We start from the raw sequence: 16,957 nt of genomic DNA, 5'->3' as shown, positions 1-16,957 counted from the left end.
GGAGAGCAAGAGCAAGAGAGAGAGAGACTCACAATATGTGGGAACTCCAACACTCACAATGTGCGACCGGGCCCCTTATCATCTTGCTTGGGGTTTCCCTCGACAGATTTTGCCTTGGATTTTTTGAGTTCTTTACCCTTTTGACCTCTCATAATAACCTATAGATTAGAAGCTTGAGTGCCATTGACACAAATAGCTTCTAAAAGGCTAACTCCATTGCCACTAGGTAGCTCCTCTACCATAGCTTTTCCTCCTGTAATATTTGTTTTGGTCCTTCATCTTGCTGGAGATTATTCCGTCGATGATTAACTGGATCGGGCTGTTTACTTGCTGGAGAGAGCTAATCTTACTCCATCAGGTACTAGCTAAATGGCAGAAGCTTCCACATATGTCACATTTAACATTTGGACAATTCCTAGGGAAATGTTGGCCACCACACCACTTATAGTTGAATCTTGAGGGGGCACCCTCCTCACGGCATCAACTCCTTATCAAATTCTACTACTTCTTAAGGAAATTGACATCAATGGCTATTTGTTTATATTGTTTGCTAATCATATCAGTACAGTGCTTTATCATATCCTTAACTTTGCCAAGGACATTCGAGGCAGTTGGCTAATAGCTGCAATCATCTACCTGTCGTTCTATTGGCCTAACCACTTGATTAGGGAATGACTATTGATTTCCTAGAACAATGGTAGAATTTATCATTGGGCTTCCAATAGTTGGTGGAGCCATCTGACATGGGCACGGTTGGAATTATGCTTCCTCTCCCATTAGGAGGACTCATGGGTATCCCTTGACCTCCATTCATCACTGCTAGAGTATTTTCAAACCCTAAACTCGGATTCTAGTTTTCCCTAGAGGCATGAGTTGCTTGCAATAGCAATTCTACCTCTTTTGCTCATGTAATAGCTATATCAATGTTGATAAGAGAAACATTGCTTAATTTCACTTGAATGTTAAAGTCTATCCCATTCAAAAAATATTGCAACTGAGCAGTAGAGCTGGAATAGGAATATAGGTTTGCAACTTACAGAATACCTCCTTCAATTTCTTGGCATACCCACGAACGTTCTCATGAGGTTCTTGATGTATAACATTAAGGACACATAGCCAATACTGACCTCCCCTTTTAGGGGAAAACTCTCTTTGAAAGTTGTAGAGAATAAGTCAATCATAGTTATGGTCCTAGCCTTTAGATTGTGATACTACATTGGAGCTTGTCCTTTCAGAGTCATGTTGAAGAACATCATCAAGTATCCTTCATCTTGAATTCGAAGGTTAAACATCAACTTTTGGAATTTGGCATACACTAATGAATCGGTCCCAATTGATCGAGATTTAAAAATTGCCATTTATTAGTGGCTATTGGCAAATGCACCACTTATTGGGACCTAAAATGAGCCTGACATTGGCCCGACATCTCTATATTCAAAGAACACACCACACCCTCTCGGCCTCACGACGAGGAGCATCTAAGGGACACACTACTCTAACCTATATCGTAAATTTCACATTTGTTTTGGATTGTAATCCAATGGCTAAGCCTTTCCCATACACCTCAGAGGGAGTCCCTACACATATGTCAGTGTAAAATACCTTGTAAGTACAGATAGAAGGAGGAACCACTTAGCTGAACGCTATGGCTCCATTGTGGCTCTCCTACATTGGCCCTTCCATGCACCACTAACAAAAATAGCACATATGTCACAAAATCCACTCTTGTTTCCAAACGTTCTAGGAGATAAATATATTTTCCTTACTAACTAGTCTCGGAGGAAACCGATCGTCTAAACCTACAGCTTGGGTTATCTCACATACTCAACGTAGGTCATATGTATGAATACAATTGCAATGCATCCAATAATGACACTATGAGTTGCATGCAATGCGATTGTGTATGAACCATAGTGCTCAATCATTTTATCATTTACAAATCAGCATTGTGAGGTGCAAATACATTTCTTTCAATGATTTTAATCTACATGTAATACTGCATTGCTAAGAGTCAATAGCACTGAGCATTCTCGTGCTGCTAGACCCTCTTAAACTTAAACCATAAATGTCTTATATACCATGCATAAGCAAAAGATCAGATTTTAGAACCTTATCAGCCATTACTCACCCTCAAAATCCCTCCTTCTCCCTATCGTTTAGGTTATGCATGCGTTGATAGGTGTAGAAGGCATTTTTTCATGTGTTTTTCTTGTTAAAGCGGTAAAAACTATACTTTAACATAGAGACATAGCTGAATTGAAGCTTATCCCTCATGCTCCAGTCATGTCATACATCCACGAGCTTAAAGCATATTTTTCTTAATTTTCTAATGCAAAAACCTAAATTTTTCTATTTTTTCACTATTTTTCTTCATTTATTTAGATAAAAATTCTAATATTTCTGATTTATGGGTTGGGACTAATCAAAATCACTGAGAATTGATTTTATATTCATTTCTAATCCACATGAACCCCAAAATCACAACAAAATCTCCAAAATTTATCATTTTTATGAAAATCACATAATTGCGAGTTTTGCATGTTTTGATATAAATTATTGTATGACTTTTTTTTTTGGTTTTTTTCAATATTTTTGATAGATTTTAGCATTAAGAATCAGAGCCAACCATTTCCAAATAATTTCATCAAACATCTATCATAAAACAAAGAAATCTACTACTTATGCATAGAATCACGCTTTTAGAGATGCTTATTTCATGGTTGGCCGTGCTGATGCTCATTCTTGGCCAATGATGCTCTCTCACAGTCTGATATACAATGTCCTTTGCTCGAGTACCATCATTTCATCAGCATCTTTCATCAAACCCTACCGCCTAATCTCATGAATTGATCCATAGAAACAAGCAATAAGAGGAGAGAGGAGAGATAAAGGCTAAGAATCCATCTTTTTATTTATTGCATCATTTTTTGCACCATTTATGACAATTGAAGGCCAAAAAATTCAGCATTCCATCCCCCTCTTGCTGCCTCTCATATCTTAGAGGCTGGAAATCCATATTTTTGCCCAAAAATGGGGTGTGTCGAAAAATGCACCTCCCCTCCCCCATGTCATTTCAATTCTTGATGATTATTCTCTCTTTAATCAAGCTTTAAAGCTTAACCACTAAAATATATAGTTCATCCCTTTGTGTTCACACTTAGTGCAATTGGATTTTTACATTTTGAAGGGGCAAAACGGACTCGGATTCAAGATTCATCCGAGACATGTGATTCCGTAGCATCGAAATCCATCATCTTGGCCTTCATCGTGCATTTTTCAGCTCCCAAATTACATAGCTGCTTTAAAGAGCTAAACCTTGCGGGGATTAAATGGGGATTAAATGACCTCCGATCAACAAATAGAGACTTGTGTTGGATTCATGGTGTCGAAACCCACTTAGGAAAACTCCAGTTTTGACCATCCGCCACTGTTCAATTTTGCATGAAAATTTGGTCTTTGATGCCTCTTGGCCACTTTTCTACTCTAGAAATGGGCTCCAATGCTTCAAAAATGGGTCCCAAAATTCAGCACTCAGGAGGGGATTGTGCCATGTCCTTGGGGAGTTGTGTGGAGTGGGCTTTTTTAAAGGGGGGGTATGTGCCATGTGGGGGAGTTGGATGGAGTGAGGTTTTGGAGGGGGGTATGCCATGCCATGGGGGACTTAGGTGGAGTAGGGTTTTTTAAGGGAGAGGGGGGTGTGCCATGTCATGGGGGGCTTGGATAGAGTGGGGTTTTATGGGCAGGGGGAGAGGGAGGGTGCCATGTCATGAGGGGATTGGGTGGAGTAGGGTTTTGTGGGCAGGGGGGAGGGAGTGTGCCGTGTCATGAGGGGGTTGGGTGGAGTGGGGTTTTCTGAGGGAAGGGGAGAGAAATGGTAGGGGTAGTGTGCCATGTGATCATGGAGTTGGGTGGGGTGAGGTTTTTGGAAGGGGGTGTGCCACGTCATAGGGGAGTTGGGTTAGGTGGAGCGAGGTTTTGTTTGGGGGGTATGTGCCATGTTGGGGAGTTGGGTTGGGTGGAGTGAGGTTTTTTTTTGGGGGGGGGGGGGGTAGTGTGCATCCATAGCTTGCTCTCTTGTCTTACTTGAGCAAATATATACTTTCTATCCTCCAATTTCACACCCTCCATATAGTCTTGCAACAAATAGTCTTGTGGAAGATCCAATGGAGTGCCTAAAATACACTTTTTTTTTCAAGTCCTCCAATGATTGAATAACCTAAATCTCAATGTTTTCTAGAAAGCACTCTCATGTCAACTACCTTAATAACAAAAATAAAATCTATTAGGATCACAAAATACACATCACACTATAGCAACATTAAGACTTTGAAAACTTTTGAGTTGGCACACACAATCTGTACTCATTATTTGAGAATGGCAGAACATACATATTTTACTATATTGTTTGAGTCCAAGAGAGAGAACAATACCAACATTTTCTCTTCTTTCATCTTAGCATTTGCCAAGAATTTCAACTTGGCAATAGTAATCATTGAGTTGGGGTTATCAAACTTCAATGCAAATATTCTATCCAACCATTAATCACCAAGTACATTAAGTACCTATGAAGTGAACATAAAAATTACATTTGGATATTTTACCTTCATAAAGAGCAAACCAAGAAGTTGAAGGTCCATATACCATGCCCACCTTATCTACTAATCTTTTATGTATCGTAGCATGCTCTTTTTTTCAACACCTCCTCTTTGTTCTCAATTGAAACTAATTTGATACCAAATCTTCAATCTTGTTGAGTTCTGAAGTGTACTCGACCTTCACAATAAAAGAAAAACCAATAAATTTTACCCTTGAAGAGAAAACTTACCTATTTCAATCCCTTTTAACAACAATGTGATACATATTACCTAAAATACAAGTCTGGCTAAATAGCCCTTTGTCAATGGTTACCATTGTTGTTTTCCCTTGACACTATTGTCTTTTGCTCTCAAAGACTCGAGCAATTTCACTTGATCTTAAAGTAAGGCACTCAAGAATGCATTCATGTTACACTTGAAGATATTACTGCAATTTCAAAGAACATCACACAAGCTAAGTTTCATGATGGCATACTCATTAATACTAACAAAAGAAAACTTCAAAAATCGAGCTGTATAAATGAAAATGTTAGTTATATACTTATTGTTTAAAAAAATTACACTCATATGTTGACTCTTTGGAGTCTTGTGAGAAGACATATCTTTAAAATCCATGTGGGATCAATAAAAGAACACATAACCCTCAGGTGACAACATTTATTTTATTTGTATATCTGTGAGACCAACTCCATCCAATAAGCGATGGTTTCCTTCCCATACATAGAACATTTTACCAGATAAGAACCTAACATTTGGTTTTGCTAAGAGCTCTTTCTCACATGTAATATCCACTTCATGCCACAAAGGAGACCAAGTTGATACTATGTTAGGGGTCATTGGCGTTTCTTCTCCTTTACACTTACATACATACACAACAAAAGAACATTTTTCTGGTAAATAACCCTCATACTAAAGTGCACTTTTTAAGGAGGATATATATGTATAGATCCCTCTAACAATAGCATGTGTAATCATGAGACACAATGGGATATGAGGACAAACTTCTTGAGACAAAAGTTTGCTCTAACTTATAACATCCCCACATTCTACCATTTGCATTTTGATGTTGGAAATCTAGCTTGTTGCTTTCTCATTATTCTCTTGTAACATTTTAGACCCTTGCTCCACTACTATATCATCTCCATCATCACTCTCTTCTTGCATTTGAGGATTAGAAGTACCCTAAAAAATTGTTTATAGTCAATCTATATTGTTCTAATAATCATTTTATTAATATGCATACAACAAGTCCTTAAAATAAAATTCAATCTTCCTTATGCATGGCTCAAGGTATAATGATAAAATGTATGCTTGTGTGGGCAAGATTTGTAAGTTTCTATAGCCAACAAATTCAAATTGACAAGCATTTCAAGATAAAATGGTAAAACGGAAACAAAACCCATTTGTACTACTTCAAAAGTATACATCAAGATATTCAAGTTGAGAGTACATGTGATTGGCCTTCAAAAGTACCCGCATTTTGAAATGCAGCAATATGTTTTCCGAGTTGCTCAACACAAGCAGACATGTGAGAAAGTGAACCTGCAATATTTGAGAAGTGAAAGGTTCATCAAACTATTACAAAAATGCAAGCATTTTAAAAAGCTATTATAGAATGCAAGCAAGTTGTTTGTGATGCTCATCTTCATTATGTGGTCTTCATCACACAACACCATCATACTGTATGGGCTTGGAGTACAACATTTTAAAATGCAACCTTTTAAACGCAATGTTTTTGACCTGCGTATGAGCTATTTCAGCACACATTGAATTGGTGTATTGCACCCCTCTTTCATTACATATTCATTCACCACACAACCTTAAAAAGAAGTAGCATCTACATTACATATTCATTCACAACATGACTAGTTTAGATAAATGCTACTTTAGATTAAAAGATTTTACAAATTGAGCACACACATGGGATAAAGAAAGATACAAATCAAAGCCCATGTTGAGGAGCATGACATGTAAGAAAATTGAGTTCTGTGTTGCATTGCATTCCAAGCCCATGTTGAGGAGCATGGCATGCAAAAAAATTGAGTTCCATGTCACAATGCATCATTCTAACCTTGAAGGCAAACACCCTACCCTGATACTATTCCAAGCTTTTGCATAAGATGAGTTTTTTTTCGATGTTTATTTTGGATCAGAGGCTCAAGTTCAATGAGCCTTATGCTAATTCTAGACCTAGAGTGTGCTTTGAGCTTTTTAAAAACTGGAGTTTATTGAAGATTAACACGAGTAATATGTTCCCAAACCCTAGGATTACGTAAGCATATTATGCACATCTCATGAATATTGATTATTCTAAGATGCAAGTAATGTATTATTGCATGTAGGTTACTAGTCATTGAAAAAATTATTCCTTTTTGCAGAGTAGATGGGTGTTGGAGTGTCATTGATTCATGGTCACATCATCTATTGGACTTGAAGATAAAATTAAATAAGATATTGAATGGTTTGCATGGAGAAGAAAAATTTTTTCCCACAAGGATGAAAGCTAGTAGCTCCCACCAAACATGATTTGAGCAAGAAGATAAAAATGAGCTACGGAGGAAAGAAGAAGAACAAGTAGTTCATGATGCCATGAAGGAGCTTCATTGATTGATACTTGTGTCAAGTATAATCTTTTATAGCTTTTGAACTCCACATCCAATAAAGATGCATTTGATGGACTTTGGATCCAACTAATTGTGTTTGTCTTTGGGAATATGGCAGAAAGCCTCACATCTGAAAACAAACAAGTGTGCATGCAAGGGAGGTTTACCAGACCATACCTCCTCTGAAAATCTACCACCAAGTCTAGTGCATGGAAATATATTAGTCAAATGAGCTACAATAATAACTACCTCTATCTAAAAGTACTGTGGTAAGCCTACTTGACTAGGCATATTGTGGAGTCTTTCTTGAATGCTCCTATTCATACTCTTTGAAACACCATTTTAGGGTGGGATGTATGGGGTGGTAAACTAAAACTTAATGCCCCTCTCATCACAATACTACTCAAATTCCCTAGAGACATATTTATCCCCATTATCAAATCATAGGCATTTTAGGATATGCATAGATTGGTTCTCAACCATAACAAGAAAGCATTGAAATGTAGCTAACACCTTTAACTTTTGCTTAATAGGATAAGACCAAACTTTATGTGAATAATCATCAACTAATGTCACAAAATACTTAGCACCACATAATGATTAATAGCACATGGGACCACAAGCAAACATCTAAATGAATAATGAACCATAGACATTCAAACACATGCTACCCATAATGTATTACAATGGACCTGTTGTGAAACACATCCAATGGCCAAAGGTATTGAATCTCAACGTGTGCCTAAATGAAATTTCTCAATGCTAATGAGTATGCCCAAGAAAATAACCAATGTTGGAGGAATCCAAGAGCTTTAGATGACTAAGGAAAGCTAAATTAGGGCAGACAAGACATTTAGGACACCTAGCATAAATCATGTTGGTTATCTTGGAGACTTCTATTGCTAGTATTGAGTACAAGTAATGCTTGTTCAAGCATAAACCACTAATTGTAAGGTCCTAGAAAATGCTGAAACAAGCCTTGATAAAAGGGAACCTCAATGGAATTAATGCATACCACCATGATGTATGGTTGTCATGAAAGAAGCAAGCTCTTCTTCTTGGTTAAATGCAATACTAAAGAAGCTCCTTAAATACCCACTTTGATACTAATTGAAAGGTGAAATAGGAGTGGAAGCATGAGTAGAAGCAAGAGCTATGGATGTTCAAGCAAAGAAGAGAGAGATCGATAGATTGAAACTCTAGCCTGTCACAATGTGTGACCTTCTTTTCCTTACTTTATTGTCATGTAAACAATAAAGAATAAAGTGACGGTGACAAGTGGCTCCCACCTATAGTGTATAGGTGTGTAGAACAGTAAGTATAAGTAAATGTAGGTGCATAGATAGCCTTAATATGTAACATGATCCTAGTGGATTGAGGCCATACGCTTTGCTACAAGGTAGCCTCAAAAGCCACTTGAGACTAGCTAAGTTCGTAAATCCTAAGGGGTTCAGATGGTGCTTCTCACAGGATAGGGATCTAAGTGATTGCCAAATTTCCCCTACTCTAGCTTGGCTAGGGCGTATATCTTACACATGCATTATAAATGGAATTGAATTTCCTTTCACCCATCTTCATGTGCATGCAATGAAATACTTGCTCATGTATAACTAAGGGGTAAATCACAAGAAATTTTTCTTATTCACTAGTCAAGTATTCTACATTTTGTTTCCCTTAGAGAAATCAATATATCCTCATCTTGAGATGACTAGTGTGTATTAGAACATGGGAGAATAACTTGAAACTCTCTCCCCTATAGAAAACAATATAAGCTTGTGAGCTTCTGGACTTGGGTTTAGTGTGTGTCGAGTTTTTGAGTTTTTTGAGGAAAAGGATACAAATTTTTTTCTATTTACAATAGTAATAATGGTTTTATTGATTTATTATAGGAATTTTAAGGATCCACCACTCATAAAAATCTAGGCTATATGTGAGCTTGGTGAGGGTGTCCAAATCAATTGGTTGAACAATAACGACCTATAAATAGGATATAATGTCACTGAGAAAGAAGGATCCATTAAAGTGACTGGCAATGTAAAGTTCTTCTTTGGTAAGGGACCAATAGTGTGTGATAGAGCTAATCTTTTGGTACATTAATTTTGGATACTCAATGATAGATCATAAGGATATCAAATCATAATGTTTAGTAAATTGCTACGCAACCAAGGTGAAAAGGTGGCTGCATTTAATGGCATTTTAAGGCATTGTTGGTACTAACTCTATACAAAGTGACTAGAGGAGGTATATTGTCCCTTAAGTTCTTCTATGGCAAGGTCTTGAAGCCTCATAGTGGTTGAGTGGATGGGAAGAATGTGGCATTTTGGCGACTGATATTTGGGTAGTTCACAAGAGAGTTACTCTTGAATAGGAATACTCTTACGATATAGGTGCTCAGGCTCTTACCAATGGGGTGCCAATGGGATGCAAATGCAACCATATTAGTGTTAGCTAGATTGAGATCTATCATAGCAAGAAGCTTTGTGAAGGTGCCAAAGGTAGAGTTCAGGTGGGGGTATGCTTGGTTTTCTAGGCCGATTCTTCCATCATTTTTTTGATGGAGTGGCAACACCATCTCTTCTTTAAATGGCCAAGGGAAGTGTTTGTGGTTGTTGATCCTAAAGGGAGATGCACTAAGGTCATGCATGATTGATAGAGTAGCTAGCAGTAGTAGCTTAGTTAGAGCTCCTTGTGAGGCATTTAGGCTCATGGTTTGGTGGATGGTCTCTACAATATTTAGTGAGATGGGCTCTGTGGCTTCTATGATAAGATGGTTTTGCGGGGTCAACATGTAACTATTCATGAGATGGAGTAGCAATGCGAGGTGGTTGTTGTTGTGTTTTCAAATTCTGAGCATTTGTGAAGCTGGTTTAGAGCAAGGAAATGGCTCTTGATAGTGTGAGTGTATTGGCATGATTTTCTTAGGAAGACTAAGGCATATATAGCCTTAGTAATACCTTGAGCATGTAAGAGGGCCTTGGGGACCCATCAATGTATCTTGCATGGCTTGCTATGCTTAAGAAACTTCTTATTACATGTTTGTCTACAATTCATAGTGGTATTGAAAAGTTTTGATTTTGCATAAGATGTAGACTGGGACATTGGATGGATTTGAGGTAGTCATGCATTGGTCCTCTCACGAGTCATTGGTTTTGAGCTTGTGCGGTAAATAATTGTGAGAGGAGGGTTGTCTCAATTATGGGAGTTTTTTGCAGGGAAAATGGGGCTAAAACTAATGATTGGGATGGGATGTAGAGTTAGACCCCCAAGGCTAAAGGTTGAGATGACCCGTGTACCAAGGAACTTTAACTAAACGTGTCTGCCAATGTAGTTGATATGGCATTCTATGGTGAATTTGAATGAGCAATCCAATAGTCAATTCTAACCCCTTCCTTGCACTAGGAGGATATTGAAATGGTTTCAGTTTCTATTGTTTATTGTACCTTGCACTTTTCTAACAATGAATAAGGGTGCCTCCATAGGGCTATGGCTTTGTGTTAGTGGCCTATAGTAGCAATTGGCCTAAGTCCTACTAGTAATAGTAAGGAATGGTGTTGTAGATAGCACCTTCATTGCTGAGTGCATTAGTGTGGTGACATCCTTAGTGACAGCTAATCGAATGTGAAGGCGAGCAGGTGGAATTATAATATTATCTCCAATCCTAGATTACTGATAGTAGCTACTCTAATTTTGAGGTTTCTAGGAAAAAGGTCAATTCAAGATTGATGGGTGAGTTGTGTGCATTGCACCATTTATTCATACACAATTTTCCCAATCCTCACCATGATGGATTGCATTGGGATGTTGGGTTCCCTCACATATAATAGTGTTTTGGAGGATGGTAGCATTTAATACAAATGTTGTTAAAATAGTGATTGTCGAAGATTTCTAATTCCACATTGCCTATCCTACCAACTGAAATGGATGAGGCTTCAAAACTAAAGTTTTTGTTTATGGCCTTTGATTGACTATAGTAGCACAAGGTCACCTTTCTCAAAGAATTGTTGCTTAATAGGTTTATCAAACTAGGCCTTTCATTGGGCTTTTTTCTTCAATAAGAGGGGCATCAATTTCAAGTACTTGTGTTTCAAATACAACATTAGAGAATTTAGGAATCTCCCAAGTTCTGCTTTCAAATAAGGAGTAAAGATTTGACCAAGTGGCTAGATCTTAACCCCATATTTGAGAGTGGTACTTGGGGGGATTTCTTATATAGTATCTAGAAAAATTTCACCTTCAAGGGGATAAAACTTGACCATGTGTCCAAATATTAATCACGTTAGGAATTCCCAAACTTTATGAAAATTCCCAAAATCCTAAATATGTGGTCTTCGGTCAAGCATTCAAGTTCTATAAGGCATTTTTCTTGAGTTTTTTGCCTTCCCATCATTCTTATATTCCAATATGAAGACTTAGGATAAGGAGCTTGAGGGCATAATCGCATCAATTCCATAAGCTAGTCTCTTGAAGGGCCAATCCCAGTTCCATATGCTGATCTCACTATAAGACCCTCAAGCTCAATTGTATAACCAAAATGCTCAATGTAACATCTAAGTTTCAAGTAGGAGATCCTATTGCAACAAACGTTGAATGCTAGATGAGAAAACAAAGCTCAAAACATCATGTGGAAGGCATCTATACATCCAAGATCTAAGTAGCATATATCCAGGAGCATTCGACTCAAGTAACTTACAGAGCTCTTAATGAATCATTAAATGACCATACATAATATTAAATGACAACCAATGTAAAGATTCAAAGCTCCAATTTTAGCTCAAACACATGTAAAGGTCATAACCAAGTATGTAATGTCAATGGTATACCCTAGTGTTGCATCCAAAAGCATCCAATAGCAAAAGGTATACAAGATCCCTGATAAAAGAGCATTCAACCCTACTTATTACAGTAGGAAAAACCTCTGTAAAACTAAGACAAAGGGTATTAAAATTAATACCATAGCATTCCAATATATTGGCATAACATCCCTAGATGATCCAACAGCAAATAGACATCCCGAAATGCATAAGTGACCTCTAGACAATGAGTGAAGTGCAATCTTGAACTGTATGATAGCAAATTGTTAGAAGAACTATGAATTAATGACTGATCTAGGAGCTTCAAATGATGTGTAAGATTACAAGACCAATGTTGGGGAAGAGTCCATAAGGTTGCCAAGTGCCAGGAGCTAAAGGATGGGGCTGAGAATGTCAGGAAGTAGCCAGTAGCAAACATGCACAATTCATGTTGTTGCTACTACTCCTATTGCTACTCCTATTGACAATTTTGAAGCTTTAGAATCACTCTAATGTTCTCTAGTAAATCTAGTGATGTCCTCCAACAAACCTCAAAAGAGGGGAAGAAGTCAGGGTTCAATGCATACCTCGGGGTGAAGAATCCATGGATGCCATTGAAATTGTGAGCTGAATGTATTCTCTACAAGAAGTTGAAGCAATGCCAGGTTGGATAGCTTTAGCTCTCTAGCAAGATGGCTTTGATACCAGCTGAAGAGTGAGCCCTGAAGTGGAAGCATGGAGCAGAAGTAAGAGCTATGGTGGAAGGAGCAAGAGCAAGATAGAGAGAGACACAAGATGTGGGAACTCCAATAGTCACAATGTGTGATTGGCCTTTCTTTATTCAACTTTCACTGAAAGAACAAAGAATAAAGTGACAGTGATGGGCAACCGCCACCTGTAGTGTACAGGTGTGTGGGTAGTGTGAGTGTAACTAATATATAAGTAGCTACGCACAAGTGCCTTTACCCCCAACATAACATCAATGGAGATCAAGAATCAAGCTTGAATCCACCCACCAATCTCAAAGAGAGGGTAATAACATCTATTGTATCATTCAATCTTATATTTCCTTGTTTAGAACAGTCCAAGATAGTCCCTCCTTCACTCACCACACAACTCCTTTGCATGAACGAAAATTCACAATATCCCCCCCTTGATGGTTGAGAAATCGCCCACTTGAGTTGCATGAACCCCTAGCCTCTCCTTTGTCTCCTTTAATGCCACATTTACAATCAGGTAGATCAACCTATATTGCCATTGAAATTACATTGAAATAGCACTTTGTCTTCACATTTTTCTTCTCCACCTTAAACTCAAAACTAAGTCACTTACATGATGATCAAGTCCCATACAAGGTCTTATAAGAATGATATTCCATAACTCCCATAATATCATTATAACTGACATGACTTCTGAGGACAATGATGAGTAATATGTGAATTTCAAATATAACTTGTCACTCTACCACTAAGTAGTCAAATCGTGAATCCCATCACATGCCAGAACAACTCCTACTTTCACACTTTAAGCCATTAATCCCATGACATCTACCATGCATAGTGCTACCAAACATTATATGCAAGCTAAAATGTATGGAAAAATGCCAATGATGCCTATGAATATTATGACCACCACATGGAGCATGATTCCATGGGATGAAGGTTTGGTCAAAGAAGAGGACTTAGCTCTTAGGATTCAATAGATAGATAGGAGACTAGAAGATATTAAAGTTGAAACGCAAAGACTAAAAGAGACGAGATGAAGAGAGATTTGATAGGAGACATAGGTTGAGACACAATGCTATTGAAGAGGGTGATTTGGTGTTTGTATATGGTAGTAGTCTAGATAATTAGAATGGTGCATTTAGGGAGGTATCCAAGCGGTGATTTGACCATAAATTGTGATGCAGTTTCTTGACAATGCTACATATGCCTTATATAAACTAGATGAGACACAACTTAGGGTTCTAGTTTGTAGGAAAAAAAATTCAAGATGTTAAAGAGAATAGCATCAGAGGAATATGAAGAGTTAGAGCTTGAAGATGTAGAGGTAGAGTAGGATATTGAAGAAGGATAAGATTCTGAGCTTATGGAAGATGATGAAGGTCTCGAACTTGTAAATGAATAAAGTGGCATATGTCAAAGGATGTGAAGGCTTGGAGGTGGTGGATGTCAAGACATTTCATAACTAGAGTGTGGAAACAAATAGATTATTCAATGTTTCAAGATTGAAATGTGTATTAGATGAGTTATTTAGTGATTTATATGACCTATCAAGAGTAAGTTAGTGAATGATACAATGTAAAGTACAAATTTATATGTCAAATATGTAAATGACCATAATTAAATTATGAGAGAAAATTACTAGTGTACTAGGACTTTTTTTTAGTGCTAAAAGTTTCCAAGCCAAAAATATAAAAAAATGATCCTATTTTGACTTTGAATGTAAAAGTTATGGTCAAAACAAGTTGGAACCAATAATTGAAAAAGGAAATGTAGGAAAGGTAAGAAACAAGAATTTGGAAGAAAAAAAGTATGAAAGACAATAGTGAAAAGCATGCCCAAACTACTATAAATGGCCATAAATAGAGATTTGAGCCATTTTTCTTATAAACCTTGACAAATAAGCAAGTGATTTATTGCTACAATAAATAGAGTTGTGGTGCACAGGATGGATGTTGTATGCATGCGTAGTGAATGCCGGAAGGTCCCCAAGAACAAATAACTCTACAAACCTTCATAATTTCAAGTACAAAGCAAAAGCAAATTCGCACGACATGAAACAAAAAGAAAAATTGGGTGCAATCTCCCCCCATGTCTTGTGTGAGCACTTCACAAGGCATGTATTTAAAGATTTATTTATCTTTGAGCCCAAAAATAGACCACTTTACAAATAGTATGCTTTTGCTTTTGCGTTTGCGTTTTCCCAAATATAAAGTAAGGCCTTTGGGCGTCCAAAACGGGCTGTGCCCAAATACAAATATCAAATAATGAAATATTTAAACTAGCACCTATGCACATACAAGATACTAAATGTTTTGTCAAGTGCTTTAATAAATAAGTGCACTTAAATGAATATTGGCACCATGCCTTTAGTGATAAGGTGCATGACCATCAAAAATAATAATTCTTCTAGGCATTTGGATTTACACCATCGCCAGGTGCTACCCAACCCCATCGCCACCTGCTCTACATATCAACTGAAGCATTCACAATTGTTAGAAAATAATAAAACCCAACAAAAGTGCATACCTACCAGTCTTCAGCTACAAAATAATTAAATAGGTTGAAACTCTATCCTAACCTTAATTTAATTCAAGTGTGCACTCTAAACTTGTAAACATCTATTAATTTAATATGTATTTTGTGAAATCAGCCGCTATGGAATCACCCACATGCACATTAAATTAATATGACTCCCGAAAAGGACAGGTGTCCTTGTCAGCTTTGACAAATAATTAGTTCCTCACAAAATCCACTGTGGAATATGCCTCCTGGCATCATACCCCTAGGGTGGGATAGCAATTGTTCTCAATTGCTATTAGCTCAATGTGGAGCGAGCAGTGAGGGGTAAGCACTTAGGTCACGTGCGTGCATCCATTGGACCTCTTTAGCATGATAATTTCAAAACTTAACCAAATATCTAGAATATCTATAGCTAGTTCTAGTGGTCATAAATTTAGTGTCTAGAATAGTTTCAAGTTCAAAGATTTCAGTTTCTTCTTCTAACAAAGGAGGATTTTCATAGACAGGGTGGATAGGTAATTGGCTCTAAAACATTGTAACAAACTGATATGAAAAGTATTATGGATCTTCCAATGTTTGGGTAGTTTTAATTTAAATTTATTGTCATTGATCTTGTGAATTATTTTGAAAGGTCCATAAAACCTAGGTGTGCTAATTTAACAACCGGGTGTTTCTCAACACTTTTCAATCTTCTCTTTTCAATGTGTAACCAGACATAATCACCAACATTGAAACTCATGGCTTGTCTTTTCTTATTATCTTGTTTAGTGTATAATTGTTGGGCTTTCGCAATCATATCTTTAACTTGAGAAAAAATAGTAGCATGCGTATTGGCAATATCACCAGCAACTTTAACTTTATTTGACAATGATGTAACAGGTGTAGGCAATCTATGTCCATAAATGATTTTAAAAGGTGCTTTATGAGTAGCTATGTGTGGTGTATTTGAAATAGATGCAAATGTGTGTCCCATGTTTATTGAAAGGCTAGTTTCAAGGCTCAAATTATTTGATATCCTTCGTTGCTTGTATCTCAAGCAAGGGGTCTATTAAGCCTTTAAGGCTTCAACTTTTGGGTAACTACTATAGGTAAAGAAATTATGGAGGATATAAGAGAGAGCCATTCATATAAGAATGCATACAAGAAAGATTATTAAATTATACTTGAAAAAGTACGTGATTTTATAGCTTTTCAACTTGCACACTCTCCATTTTCTTTGCCTATGGGATACATTCCATACATTATAGGTAGCCTCTTTTGGATGCCAACTCATCCATCCTTATCTATCCATTCTCTTAGACCTAGTTCCTGCATTAAGTATGCTAACAAACCCCCCTTATTAATGTGTGTTTGTTCATTATAGATTGCCACTATCATCAGGGATGTGATTACAAAATAAAGTTCCCCCCTTGAGTCCCCTATTACACTCATAAGTATGTGGTGTGACTAAAATAGGATGTAAGAAAATGAGATTGAATTGAATAAGAGATATTTCCCCTTGGCTTTATTATTGGTGCCAATGGTGTACTTTACAACTGTGGAACTAGAATATGTGTCCATTGAATGGAGATACATCATTGGATTCATTTGATTTAGATATATCATGATTTTGAAGCAACTTATTTGCATAGTTTGCTTTGTTGGAATAGCACTTTCTCTCAAAATGACCAAAGTATCTACAAATTTTGCATTGATGTTTACCTTTTTTTTTGCAATTCATTTCT

The sequence above is a fragment of the Lygodium microphyllum genome, chromosome 24 (genome assembly GCF_053477565.2).
Source record: "Lygodium microphyllum isolate KBCC chromosome 24, Lygodium_microphyllum_v1.1.10, whole genome shotgun sequence".
Lineage (NCBI taxonomy): Eukaryota > Viridiplantae > Streptophyta > Polypodiopsida > Schizaeales > Lygodiaceae > Lygodium > Lygodium microphyllum.
Note: the sequence above shows the minus strand (reverse complement) of the source record.